Below are 15,527 nucleotides of genomic sequence, written 5' to 3'. Positions count from 1 at the left end.
AAGGTTTCTTTTTTAGTCAACATAATTCGGTCCTTCTAACTTGTTTTGGTTCAAAATTGAGGTAAGTGGGTTGAATGAAGACATGGTTAATCTGAGAGATATTCACATTAAATAGATCATTTGTTATGTATTTAGAATAATTAAATTCAAAACATCACATTACACATATAACCATGCTCATTGAACATTTAAATTCGTTAGGAAAACTTAACTATTCATGCAAAATATATGAGTTATGTAAGATATTTATCCCATAAATTAAAACACGACCAACTCAGATGGAGAGTAAACTGTTAATTTAAGATAGGTAAATATCACTTTTATAAACTCTAGTTTCATTGAATCAACATGTAACTCAGTTGGAGAGTTAATACAAGTAATCAAATAACTAGAGGCAAAACTACAGTAATCATCTATAATGAACTTATCCGATGTGGAAGAAGACCTATGTCAACATATAAATTCATTATATTACCGTAAAACATGATTGAAAACCATGGGAATTGAACCCTACCATCACTTATTTCTTTTAAAAAAAATTCTTTTATTAAAATAATTTCCAGAAAATAGAAAAATGGCCAAAACCCTATCTAAATGATCCTGAATGCCCAAAAACGACGTACGTCATGAGCGGAGCTGATGTGTATTGCTCACTGGGTCTTTTCCGATGAACCTACCAAATTTGAGGTCAATCGGAGTTCGACAGAATTTTAGAATTCCAAATTTATGACCTATTTGTAGTATTTTATTTTTGGCGTTTTTAAGGGTTTTAATTATTTTGACTCGTTCAAATCACATAATATACTTATGTATGTTAATTCTAGATCCCAAAATAATATTTTTATTATTATTTAATAAAAACTATGTACGAACATAATTGTAAAAAAAATGTTCTTCACCCGTTTAAAACGCCACTTTTATAATTACGTATATTAATTCATAATTTCAGAACTAATAGCATTCAAAACAACCATATTTTTATTAAAACAACACTGTTAATCCATAAACTTAATTATGGAAAACAGTCACGTTTGAACAGTCACTGTTAATTATGGAAAATAGTCACGCTTGAACTCTCTTGAAACAGTCACGTTATTAAAAAATAAACAATTGAACAGATTGTCATTAAATATAACATCACTGTTTATGCATATGTATATTAATCCATAATAACATAATTAAAGTACTAATAAAAACAATCACGTTTTTGACATAGAATAATCATACCAAACATGTATCATTAAACAACACGTTTTAATATTATTCTATTCATGTTGTATTACATTATCTAGTTAGATGTAAGACGACGTCTGATACCAATTGTTAGAACATGCATAGTGGAAGCAAGCAAACAATCCAGGTATCAAATACATGTAAACTAGACAATGATATAATTGCTAGATTAGAAGCACTGACCTCTTGAAATCGTTGCAAAGGTTCTCCACACAGCAAGAATCCAGGGCTGCAGTTTTCTGTTATGATCCTGGTAATACCTTGAACGAATATGCTTTGAGTGGGAAAGAACAATACAACTCTAAAAGGTAATTTATTGGGTGAAAATTGTCTTCCTTAAGTAGACACGTTTTCAGCCAAAAATAAGGCTCTCAAAAATGTGTAGGATTCTACTTGCACAAGTAGAATCCTACTCTAAGCCTATCGGATGACTTTTCACCCAAGTCACTTTTTATCCAAGTCAGTCCAGGTTTTTACTAGGCATAGCAGGGACCACAGAAATAATAAGAGACTACTAATTATAGTATTAATTCGAAATTTTGCATGAATTAATTCTTACTATAATTAATTGTAGTTTATTCCACTAAAAAATTACAATTGAACTCCTCAATATGGATTTCGAAAATTCACTAACACTTATTTTAACTTCCCATGTTAAGATCCCAAATACCAATTAATTAAATTAAATTACTGAAAATTTAATTTAATCAACTAATTAAATCCTTTATAATTCCGCTTAAACTATTTCATGTGACGGATATAAAATCCACCGGGTTTTCGCATGAAAACTTATAAGATTATATGAAAGAGGTATCATCAAACTCAAAACCGAGTCATGGATTCTATCAACTAATTATTATTTCACAAACGTTATTCGTTTATTGTCCAATCTATTAGGTATACACTAACTTTGAATAGAGTTGTACCTTTTGATAAATCAAAATAATAAACAAATAACATTGATCATAATAATTATATCAAGATTAGGAGTATAAGCTCATTTTAATGAATTAGAGAAAATATTTTATATATATTCAGTACAAAAACATCCTTTCTTTACTTGGTCCGTTTAATATACACTAAGTATACTAGCACAAGAAGTTGGAGTAAAACCACTCCCATAATCAAGAAAAATTATAGTATAATCTTGTGCTACAATCATCAAAATATTTTGTCCAATAATATCTTCGATTGTGAACATAGTTTATTAATTATGTAAACCGACAACTTAATCTTCTGTGCATGAGCTAAGACTTCATGCACTAAATTGTCTACTATATAACTAAAAGGACACACATGTAACAAATGATCTATTTTAAAAGGTACTTTATTGAATTGAATAAATTAAATAAATAATTATTCCATAAAGAATTAAACAAAATATTATATCTAAACCGCATGGTTAATAGTATATCCCAACACCTAATGCCAGCAATGGATTACCACTCATGCACTACATCTTCCGCAAAGACTATCTGGGGACAGATACATAGGAGTGTTTTAGTGACAGGTGCTGGTGGATTAGGTTGCAAATTGCTTAAGGATTTGGTTTTTCTGTTCGTAAGCTGATTCGTTGGTAGAGGCGGACTCAGAATTTGGCGGTTGCTGGGGAACTATGATATTCAATATAAATTTATCACTGCTTATAAAGATTGGTACAATGGCCTATGCTAATATCTGACTATTTCTTGAAGACATTTAGAAGTATATATGAAATTTTTGTCGAAATTTTCGAATGCCCTCAACCTATAGTGTGAATCCGCCTCAGTTGGTTGGAGATTAGAAGCAGTGTATCAAACTTCAAGAATGTCTATTGAGGTTCGAACTTATAAATGTTTGAACCCCATGAATTGCTGCTAAATCTTGAAACTCCAACAAATTTTTACATTCAGATTATGAAAGTTTGAACCCATGAATTCCTGAGTTGTGAACTTATACAATTAGAACCCCAAGAATAGTTTCAAACTCCAAATTTTGACACTTATATTGTGAGTTTGAACTCCATGAACCGTTGATGGGCTTTGAACCTATAAAGATTTTAACTCCATGAACAGTTCATGGGGTTGAAAAGTCAACACAATTTTGCACTCCAACACATTTTACTGAATTTATACTGGTAAAAGTTTCGAACTTCGGTACCGATCATTGGACTTGTGTCCGTTAGGTGTGCGCGTTCGGACGGTTCGGATTAAATATGAAAATTTTAGCTTGAATTTTCAGTTCTCGGATTAGTTGGTTTGGATAATTCGAATTTCGATTTTGAGCCTATAAGTTGAGATGTTTCTTCTTCTTATAAAAGTAAACTTCCAAATGAAGTATTCATGTTAAATTGCTTAAAAATTCCTCATTCTCAATGTAATCATCCAAATAAAGTATTCAAGAATGAAATCATCATCAAGGAAATGCAATAAAGACGCTAATAAGGCTGATAAGAATTAGCATTAGTAAAACCATGTCCAAATAGAAAGTATTCTAACAGTAGCTTAATAATTAGTATTGAATATATGAAATAATGTCTAATGGATAGAGTATTGGACTTACTACTATTTTCATATGTATAATAGACTAAATATAAAGTATAATAATTTTGGATTTTCAGATATCCAAAAATCTGAAGTACCCAATCCAACATCTAATCTCAAATCCAAAAAAAATAAAAATTAAATTCGAAATTTAATCCGAAAATCCAAACTAAAAATCCAAAAAAATAAAATTTCTGTTTGAATTTTGGGTTTGTCCAAACTATGCCCACCCCTAGTTCGTGTTCTAGTGTTGGGGGTACTTTTGTCCAAATATTTTTCTGTGTGAAAGAAGTGGATAAATGCTAATAGCTTTTTAAATCTTGGCCTAAAACTCTAACAGAGGGGGTTAAAAGTGGCTATTTGCCCACTTTTTCCTCACTTTAATCACGTAAAATGAAGGGAAAATATCACTTTTAGCCCGCAACTAAAATTATTTACGTCTGGTATACGTAAAGCTGTATAAAATTTATACATTTTTATATATAACATATAGAAATGTATATATATACAAAAAATAATAATAAAATTATTTTTCAACTATTATTTGAGAGCGGGTGTCATTTTCCAGTATTTACTCAGTTTTTATGGTTAAGGCCTTGTATGTTACTACCACAAACAAAATTCAATTCCATAGAAGGCGTCCTTGATCTCTCCTAACTACCTTCATAATTGATTAGTTGTTTGCTATAACAGAAGTTATTTCCATGAAAAAGCAGGAGACGATCAAATAAACGAACTACTGTTATGACTCTCCGAAAATTATTATTCCATAAAAGAAATGCACAAACACAAGCCAATAGCTAGGTGGCCAATTGTAGGGAATCGGGTCCTTGCTCAACTCCCTGAAGAGGTTTAGATCCCTTTTCCTATCTAACAAGAAAAACTAACGTAAGATTCAGTTACGGCTGCACTTATGCGAGTGATGACTAATGTCGAAAACAGCAAAACATTCACCATATAAAATGAATTCCTGGTGACTAGGACTGCAAGGCCCTAAATTCTGCAAACTTTCCTATTTATCTCGAGCTTCAGTTTCAGATTCACTATGAAAGGCAATCAAAAAAATTCCAAATTTAAAGAGCAACGAAGAAAAACTGGAACTACGAGAGTTAAAGTTCTCAGGGTTTTGCTACTTTGACCTGTTAGATTAGGCGAACGTGCTTCAAAGAATAGGTCCAATCAAATCTTACATGCCTTATTACAATCAAAATTGCAACCGTAAAACTTAAAAAAAGAAGGGCGATCATAAAACTAATGCAAAAGTCAAAACAGATATAAAATCAGCGGTACGATCTGATGAAAAGCAGGTCTGTCCATACTACAATCGGAAGCTTCTGAATGACGGCCACTAGAACTAGGAAGAAAAAGAAAAACTGAAATTATTTCACCTGTGAAGGTGAGCAAAGTAAGCCAGAGGAATCAGCTCCAACAACTGAAAGATCACAAACAGTACAAAGCTGTCCTTGCTGGAATGGAACAAAATGAGTAGCACAGTAGGGGCAAGCGACATCCTTCTGGCCCCTGTATATGAGGACATATGTTGCACCACAGACCACAAAAGGATTTCTGAAGTCATAATTCAACTGTGTAGCATCCCGCATATTTTTCTCAGCTGCTTGCAGAATCTGGCGGGCTTGTTTGGCTTGGCTTTCATTGGTTGGATTTGTCTCCAAGAGTCTCCTGGCAAAGCTGGCCGCTGAGCTAAGATTGCCTGCCTTGAAGCAAATAGTCATAGCATTCTGTAATGCAAGTCTCAAGTGCGGAAGCTGCGGATTACAGTGTGTGAAATAGGCAGCTAACTCCTGCTGACGAACAGGATTATCTTTCAATTCCTTCCTCTTAAGCTCCATCTGCAAACCTAAAATGTACTCCTTCACTATGATAATCAATTCCTTGACCTCATCCACCTCTCGTCTTGACTCAACCACAATCAGGGGAATGGTGTGAAGAATACTCAGGAATAATCTAAGGGCATCAGAGAATTTCCCAGAAGTTGTGGCCCTATAAGCAGCTTTAAGTTTTTCTTCCAGCTGAACAAAATTAAAGACGAGGGCAGGTTGACCTCGCACATGGGGACTAGCTGGCTCACTCCAACCTCTCTCAATCGCCAAAGAGATAATTGGTGTCGAGGAGAAGGCACACAGATGTGTGTGGCTTCCCATATGAAGATCAGCAAACAGTTGCTTTAAAGGAGAGAAGTTCCTAATCCCTAGTTGTCTGGTCAGCAACCGCAGAGCAGTGTCGAAATTGCCGGCAGCCACATGTTCGGCAGCAAGAAATGATTTTTGGATCCAAATCTGGCTCACAGGCATGCCAAGGGTTGGGATAACAAAAGGAGAAGAGCGGGCATTGGAAGAAGTCTTTGGTGTGTCAGTATCAGGAGGAAGATCCAGATCCTCAAGATCCCATCCTCCATCTTCGTTATGCAGAGCTTGCACCTCACCAATATCCAGTGACTCACCCCAATCAGCATCTGCCTCTTCATACTCCTCATGAAGACTCACCCCTGACTGTTGCATCTAGACCACCTTCTTTTGTCACCATCAAAAGAGGCCAGTCTCCCCCACCCAAGATGGGAATAGGGGGCAGCACCAGAGATGCTTTCTTCTCCTTTGGCAATGATGGAACATTACCGTCCAATTCTTCTGCAAGACGTTCAGCAGTATCCTTGAGCCCGTGGACTGTAGCTGTAATGTATGCAAGGGGCAGATGACCAGCATTCTCCAAAATCTTAACACGCTCACGAATATCACCAAGGTACAAGGCGTCGTGGAATTGCCCCATAACTTCATTCTTTACCTCAGCAATTTTCATCATTTTTGATAACTTATCCAGGTTTCCCGTTATTAGATAAAGGAAAGAAAGCCTCTCAAAGTTCTTCGTCTTCTGATAGACATATTCAACAATACCTGCATGACCCTGCCGAAGGGCCTCCACCCCAAGCCTATACCAATGATCTTTTTCATCAATCTTCTTAGCAGATTCAAGAGCTATCTCAATGTTCCCACTTTCAAGTGTTAAGTCGAAACGAGTAAGCTCATCCTTAACAAAACGAAGTGCAACCTCAGGAAAACCCTTCTGCTGCAAATAGGCAATCAGGGCTTGACCACAAAGCTTTGAGTTTCTTATCATACTCATAACCTGGTCATAATCCTTTCTAAGCAAGGCCAGCTTGAAAATGTATTCAGTTGAATCAATAATAATAGGAAAGTTTTTCCCATCTCGATCCAAGCAAAAGATAGTGTTCCGAAATATCCTTGTAATGTAGACGGGGACGTCTAAGGTTTTGATGATTCCACTATCCCCATTAGGAAGGCAGTACTTGATGTGGATAGGTGTTGTATATATGAAGACCCCATTGTCATCCCAGGCACCACTCTTGACACGAATTGTCTCGCGAAGAGTGCAACGGTGCACAAGCTTCTTATCAGCTAGTACTATGGAATGCTTGCCAAGCAAAGCAACACTTTCCATGTCAGATGACCAAACAATATACCTGATGAAAGGAGTCTGAAGCTCTCCAAGAATAATTCTCTGCTGGAGATCAAAAATAACAACTCTGTCCTCTGCCCTGCATAGTAAGTTTCCTGTGCCGGCATAATATATTGCATCAGTAGCAGTAGGAAGAAGGATTTTCTTAACAATTTCATTTTCCAGATCTTTAACCAGGACTTGGTTGGTGCTCTTCTCAAGCACTGCAAACCTGTTCCGAGCAACAAAAACTGCTGATCCTCCATTTCCCTTTTTCCCATCTGGAATACTCTGACCCAAAACATAACTTTCTTTAGGTAACATGTATAGTTCATAGGAACCCCCATCCATGTCGAAACAGATCAACATAGCATTTTCAGTAGGACTGTAAGAAAGTGTTCGTGGACCTGGGGTAAGAGAGTCTTCATGTGGTCATCTATATGTATGTGGCATCAACCGAATTTCCTTCTGAGTAGAATACTCGTGCACATGCAGAAATCGATCCTTCACATAAAATAAAGAATCACCGCTCACAGAAAAAGCAGGGCGTTCTCTCACCAACTTGAACACTATCATCCCACTGCCATGTCCAGCTGCTAGAAGATTCATGTCAGGATGAGCTGCAAGGATCCAGAATCTATCACGCGCCCTCTCAAATCTGTGAAGAAGTTTCCATCGTGGAGCATCCCACACTAGAATGCTCTTATCCTCTGAATTTGAAACAATAATTTCTTGCCTTGCGTGGAACAAAACACATGATACATTGTTCAAATGGCGTCCGAATATGCTCAACTCCCAAGCCTTCGTATCTAGAAATATTATAAGTTATTAGCAACGTTAGTATCAACCTGGTGACCTGAAAAATTAAGATAAAAAAATGCAGCCTGATCCAAGCTGAAGCAGCACCTGTTTTTTATCAATTTAATTCAAGGAGAACATTCTTCTCCAAAAGAATAGAAAGAGTTGAGGTTACATGTATGGTTTGCATGCGCTCAAACAAATAAGAAGAAGCATTCATCTCTTCACAGGTACCACAAAACTACAGCTCAAGATGAGCTTAATTAGTTTCGAGCAAGCTTTAGAGATACATGCAAACTGCTACGGTGCTGCTACTACTACCAGCTCAGACTTTGCAAGGTACAAACAGTTTCAGCTAAGTAAGGAGTACCTAGCTGACAAGTTTTTAATGTAAGCTGACAGGAGGTTATGCAAATTCTAAACTCACATTCCTGGCCAAGTGGAAAGGACAACCATAGAGCTCTTATTACAGCTAGATCTATATATAAAAGTAAAATATGTCAAATAGCACAAAAATGTTGGATTTTATGTTTATAACCAATTAAGTAAATTGGGTTTTACTTTAAGATTTAGAGCATACCATTCATCTGCCAGATTTTAATCCATCCTCCATTCGCACCAGATACTATTTGGGGCAGCGTAGGATGAAATGAAGCCCAGTTAACCCCTCGATCGTGACCCTCCAAAATATATTTCACAATAGCATCTGTGACACCGAAGAAGTCTGTATTCATCTGGCTTAAAACAGTTTTCTTCTTTACGGCACCAATATCCCAGACCCTAACAGTCTGATCCAAGGATGCAGAGACAACCAAGTCCTCTTTTGGATGAAATAAGGCACACATCACATAATGGTTGTGCCCAGTCAAGACAGAAATACAAGTGCGAGACTGCCAGTTCCAAATCCTGATTGTCTCATCATCACTTGCACTGATAATCCAGGGGTATTCATGATGAAATTGAACAGTGCGAATATAATCAAGATGCCCAAGCAGTGTAAAGCACCGACCCCGCGTATAATTCCAGACCTTTATCTTGTAGTCATCCCCTGCGAGTATCAAATATAGTGCTGAGAACAGTATTTCCATTATGCAAGTGCACAAGGACATATTAGCTTACAAAATGTTACAAGTAAATCAAAGATGACAACGATGACTGTTAAACACATATGTGCCTTAAATATTAATTTATTATTTGTCCTAGTGATGATAGGTAAATTTATTGCCCAGTGCCACTTGCAGCACTATAAAAATGATTTCACATCCATAAGGTTACCAATCATCATCAATATAAATATGGACATTACGGAATTGAGCCTAGAATATAGAGAGGAGCTCACAGTACGTTGCTTTAGATTTTGACGATGTGTCTTGAACTATGGTCCTTCTAAAGAAATGCATGAAAGAAACTACTCCATTTATGTAATTTGCTATGATTAAACACTAATATAAAAAATTATACTTATAAACCAATATGCAAAAAAGTTTTCTTTAAACAAGTTCAACGATGAACCAAACTAAACAGCAATAAAACAACATATGAAGAAATAATGCGAATGACATACCCTAGCTAGCTGACGCCATTGATCACAGAGATCAAATAAAAAAAACAAAAAAATCTTGACCGGGAATTTCACTAATATCAAAAACAGCATATTCTGATTTTTTTAAATCACATACGTGTATTCATCAGCGAATCTTCCATGAAATCAATAGCACCAATTTTATAGCAATGCAATATAGTATATATAAAAAGATGAAACCTCCGGAAACAAAGAGAGGCTGAGAGTAGTGAAAATGAACGCCACGGACAGGGCCAACGTGCTCGTGGAATCGATCAATGAGAGTTCCCATACGGTAATCCCAAAGCTGGATCACACCGTTGTGAAGGCTAGCTAAGATCCATGGCCTTTTGCTATGAAAACTGAGTCCTTTCACTCGATTACTCTTCGTCTCCAACTTCGTATGCATCTGAAGGTTAGGGTTCATTTTGAGTAGTCTCTCTCTCACTCACTCACTCTGTTTCTGTTTCTGTTTCTGTTTCATAACCAGAGAGAATTTGTTTCAATTAAACAAGGGCGATTTTGTCTTTTTGTAAGAAATTAGACCCAATTCTCTTGTTTCTTTCCATTCTCTCCATCGTCTATGGTAAAACCAAAGAAAAAAGCTACCGTAATTGATAGGACATTTCATAACCAAAAATAATTTCTTCTCGGCCACCTCTCTGTAATTACAAATCGTCATCTTCAGCATCAAGAAAAGTTCTTGTCAATCAATGGCAATTAACAATAGCTATTTTTTTTTATTCTTTTTTCCGTAAACTGATTCAATCATCAAAACCACAGATTAATCGTTTGAAGAAAGGTACTCTCAGTTTGAATCTACAAAGAGAGGAGGGGCCAAGTCGCATAGAGAGGGAGAGAGAGAGAGAGATGAGCGGGGAATGAAGAAAATCAGATTTAGCTTTTTAGCAAAAGACCCTTCACACCAATAAAGCAATTATTAAAACTTGAGGGTATTTAAGGAAATTAATAAAATGAATTTTAATATAAGTGGTTTACTTATAATTTTGCACCCTCTCATGTTCTAAATTTTGATTTTAAATTCATTCAGAAATAGAAATAGAGAGGCTCTTTTATGAATGGTGCAATAGTTACTGCTGTTTCGATCAAATCTTATTTAATATTAAGTGCATTAAGTATTTGATTTTTTTTTCCATTTTGTAAATAGATTACTGAGTTATGATTAACGACACAAAATACTAACTTGAGGCTATTTTCTCGTTTTATATTTTTGAGTTTTGGACTTTGTTGTACTAAATTCTTTCATTTCAAAGTTATTAACAAATGTGCATAACAATTTATACTTCTTTTCTTACTTTCTAAATAATGGTTAATTTACAATATAGACGAGTCTGGTAATACAAATTACAAAATTTCGTAATACCAGAAAAATCTACAAAAAGGAGAATAACAATTTGAAGGTTGGAGTGTATTGTCCTAATAAATCTAAATATTGTTTACCCGTAAAATGATACAATTGAATTTATACGTGATTTCTAGACAAGTGAATTAATTCGATCCTGAAATAATGAAATAATTTAAAAAATACGCAATAATTAGCCTTGAAGTGAAGATAAAATTATGAAAATAGTAATTCCGGGAGCAGAGCTTCCGGGCACAACAGTAATGAAATCAAGGAATCAGGAAATAAAACTGTATAAAGCTTTGAATCGATTATGGTGTAAGTTTGCCAGAAAAGTCATGTACTTTACAATGATAATAGAGCTCACTATTTATAACTGTACCTAGGGAACAATGTCCTAGGATCATGCCCTTCTTTAATATCAATTATGAGGGTCATTGAAGAAGGTGTAACGGTGAGCATAAATGACAAATTCTCTGTAACGGACAGCACACTAAATGCTGTGGAATATTCTCCATTAAATGCTACCGGGCAGAGAGTATTTATTGCATATTTTAGCCTGTTCATTCTTTCCGATGACAAATGGGATAATTGCCTTCGGTTCTAACTATCCCCCGCCTTAGGTTCCACGTGTCACTCTTTTAAACGGCCACGTAGCATAGCCTATTTTACCCTATACAGATAGTCCCCCTACTTTCCGGTGACATAACTTTGTGTTACCGGAAAGTTGGTAGAAACACTCTTTTTGGCGGAAATTACTATGATTCCTTCTGAAAAGCTTCTGACGGTTGATTAGACGCACGTCTCTCCACATTTATTGCCACGAACACGCGTCATCCCATGATTCAACATAACTTTTGTCGGTTATCGAAGTAATCATGGTCACGAATTTAGCCTCCTAAACCTTTACTTATACACATCCACCTCCTTCATTCACACTCCATAACTCTCCAAACACTCTAAAACTCTCTTTAGTCAACTTGTATTTTGTTCTTCAACATTTCTTTAACTCTCTTCAAACGAAAAAGTTTTTCCTTCTTCCATAACTTATAATGGCTTCTTCTTCTTCAAAGAATACCAGTTCTGAACAAGGCCGAGGACGCTGATCCTCCGACAGTGGGGCACCATCCTCCCTAGAAGTTTTGCTACAACAAAAGATTTCGAAGAGAAATTTCTGTCTATTAGGCTTCGTATATAGGCCGTTAGTAGGTATCCTTCTTCCATTCGTCCTTCCAGCATTCCTGCTGTGAAGAAAGACTGTCATTGCCAGGACCTAAACATTATCGCTCCCGACCTAGCAGAGCGGGTAACCTTACCCAAGAAGGGTTTACGTATTTCTATAAGTATCCCTTCACTTTAGGGACATTTTCTCTAAGTGGAGAGCTTGACTCCGTCATTAAGGAGTTTTGCCTCCGCTATCAAGCGTGTCTGGAATGGGTGAGTCCCTCCGTGTGGAGGACGATTGCTTGCCTTCGGCGCCTGTGTCAGGAAATGGAAGAGGAGCTAACTTTAGTTCATGCGATGAACCTTTATTCCCCCAAGATCTTTCGTGAGGGGATGATCAACTTCAGCAAGCGGGGCCACTATACATTGTTGTCTAACATGGATGATGATAACGACCGTGGGTGGATGGAACAGTTTGTTTCAGTTGCCACTGTCGCGCCCTTTTCTCGCGAAAGTGGGTTTCGACGTGTGACAACTCTTTTAAAGGAGGTATTAAAAGAGAATAGTGGCCACCTAACGATTCTTTAAGGTGTGTTAGGGCACTTATTTGCGAGTAACTCTGTTTGACTAGTCTGTGTCACCAAAGATCGGGTAAGGGCTCAAATTACATCAAAGAGAAGGTGTTAGGCACTCTTCGAGGTCTACAACTATGGGTCCCAGCTGAACTTTAAATTGTGTGGATTATGTAATTAGGCTAGGTGATCAAATAAATAAGGGAAATTTAGAAGTCGAAGAGTCCTATTAAAACACATGAGAATCGGTACAAATCTTAATGACTACAAGGATACAACTATATTGATCTATGTTAAATGACTAAGTGTATATAACAAGTATATAAAGAAAGGGGGGTCCTAAGTTTTTTAGCCTAAAGGATCACCACGTACAATGTAAATAATACTTCGCAACTCCCTTGAGGTAGGGGTTGCTCATATTATTCAGCGGGCACAAATTATCATCTTCTGCTACCCGATTACTATGTTAAAGTTGTTTACCTAAAGATGCTCTAATTTAATTCTAGGTCGTACCCTATGCGTGCACTACCCGTCCCATGCTTATGGTCCATGAGGCTTTTGACCTCTATTTGGGTGGTTCTAGACTTCACTTAGGATGCTAAAAAATGATAAAACTAGCGCGTATTCAAAATATATAGGACTACACATAAATGCAAGAAAGGGTTCAAGTTAACCTACACACATTAACAACAAATTGCACGTGGGCAGATTCAGCAATAGACAGTTTTCAGGATCAAGTCTTAAAGTCCTATAGGCATGGTTTCTAGGTGATTCTGGATTCCAGTATCGTAGAAGCAGCATTGCAACTTTAGGCTAGCGGATTTGCAGATTGAAGGCATTACAAACCTATAGGCATGATCTCTAGTTAACTGCGTAATGAGGCAGTGAAACAATCCCAGAATTCTGAATTACCAGTGCTGATTTTACAGACATGTTTTTTAGGTAGGTGACAGTGTCCTATAGGCAGGATTTCTAGTAGTTAATAATTGAAATTGATTTTATATACTTTATCCCTATAGGAAGGTCGTCTAAGTGTGGCAATGCGACGAAGTAACAAAGCAATTGATTAGTTGATTAAGATCTTATAGTCGTGATATTTAAAGGAGCAGCATACCAAGAGTAATATAAGCAATTGATTGATTGATTAATTGAAGCCCTATAGACATGGTATCTAGATGGACACTAGCAAAACATGTGTTATTGTATCCTATAGGCATGCTATCTAAAGCGTTTAGTAGTACACCTGGAAACAAGTGTGGCAATAACTTGAGCCAACATATTTTGTCAAGTTAAGTGAAGTGTGTGCGTGATACCTATAGGCATAGTTTTCTATGTGTGCACATAAATAAAGCATATCGAATCAAAGTAACAAGCAAAGCAAGTAGGTCCTATAGACATATTTTCTACCCGTTTATGCAAGAATTAGGATACCCCCAACCCCTTTTTCACTAATCTCCCCATCGTCTGTTCACAAATTATTACAGGCCCAGAATGAAATAATACATACTTAAATATGACAAACTATAGACTGAAACAAGTACAAGCCCGCTAAGGCAATCACAAGCCCAATACAAAGTAACTCAGGGATATCCCAGGCCTTCAACAGCCTTACTCCCGGACAAAGCAACAGGACCAAATCACAGGCTCACAAGAAAATAACTAGAGTACCCCTGAATCTTGTGACCAAGTCCAACAACACATATGGCCCCCTCCCAGGCCCAACAAATAATTTATTTACCCAAATGGATGCCAAATTAGACCAAACGAGTAACAAATGACTCATATAATTAATTGAACAACTTAAACACTCAGTTCTTAAAAATGTAACTAGCAGCAGCTCTAGTCAAGGTATATAAACAAGATCATGCTAAATTGGAAGGCATACAAGACACATATAAGGAAAGTTTATGATTGTCATTCCAGAACAAAGATTAAGAGCAACAAGATTAACCATCGTAGGATAGTAGACTATTTCAAACAAAGTTTCAAGAAAAGCATGGTCTAGAATTATCCTAAAAAGCCTTAGTCAGGGGTTTGAACATGAGAATCTAGCAATGTTATAGACAAGAGCAAGTGAAGTACAGTGTTAACATGGAGGCTTTGTTATGAGAACCTAATGAGAATGTGACAACATAACAACATGCTAGTGGGCATAGTTTGGCAAACATATCACTTAATTGAATCATGAGGCTTAACATACTAAGCATAGAAAATCAGTATTAGTTTCTTTTATAGTTGTACTACTTATTTGTCATGACCCGAAATTTTCACCGTCGGGGCCATGATAGCGCCTAACATTTCACTTGCTAGGAAAGCCAACGTTAGAACAATTTATCCTTTTTAACAATTTAAATTTAATTAATGAAGAAGAACTGATTTTACTGCAATAATCCAAATATAAATACAGAAGCTAGAACCGTAAAAACATCTGCTACAAATCCCCGAACCCGGTGTCACAAGTGCACGAGCTTCTAGAGTAATACATACAAGGGTCTGAAATAAATACAAAACTGTCAGAATGAAAATACACAGCTAAATAAAAATAAAGACGAGGATTTCAGGAGTTGCGGGCGCTGAGCAGCTGTACCTCAAGTCTCCGCAGGCTGTCCTTTCTAGCTCTCTAGTAGCCGCCGCTAGGACCGACTCCAAAATTTGTACGGTGTGCAGAGTGTAGTATCAGTACAACCGATCCCATATACTGATAAGTGCCGAGCCTAACCTCGACGAAGTAGTGACGAGGCTAAGGCGGGTCACCTACACTACAACCTGAACGCAGTATATAATAAAGACAGAAAATTGGAATACTAAACAGAATTAAACAACCAACTGAAAATAATAACCAC

At 36.6% G+C, this 15,527-nt stretch overlaps 1 pseudogene; it reads right to left on the bottom strand.

Moving 5' to 3' along the window:
- Positions 1-4,856: 4,856 nt before the first annotated feature.
- On the bottom strand, positions 4,857-10,162 carry LOC107820333 (coatomer subunit alpha-1-like; annotated as a pseudogene).
- Between the last annotated feature and the right edge of the window lie 5,365 nt (positions 10,163-15,527).

This window comes from Nicotiana tabacum, chromosome 12 (genome assembly GCF_000715075.1).
Source record: "Nicotiana tabacum cultivar K326 chromosome 12, ASM71507v2, whole genome shotgun sequence".
NCBI lineage: Eukaryota > Viridiplantae > Streptophyta > Magnoliopsida > Solanales > Solanaceae > Nicotiana > Nicotiana tabacum.
This window is presented reverse-complemented; position numbering and strand designations above follow the sequence as displayed.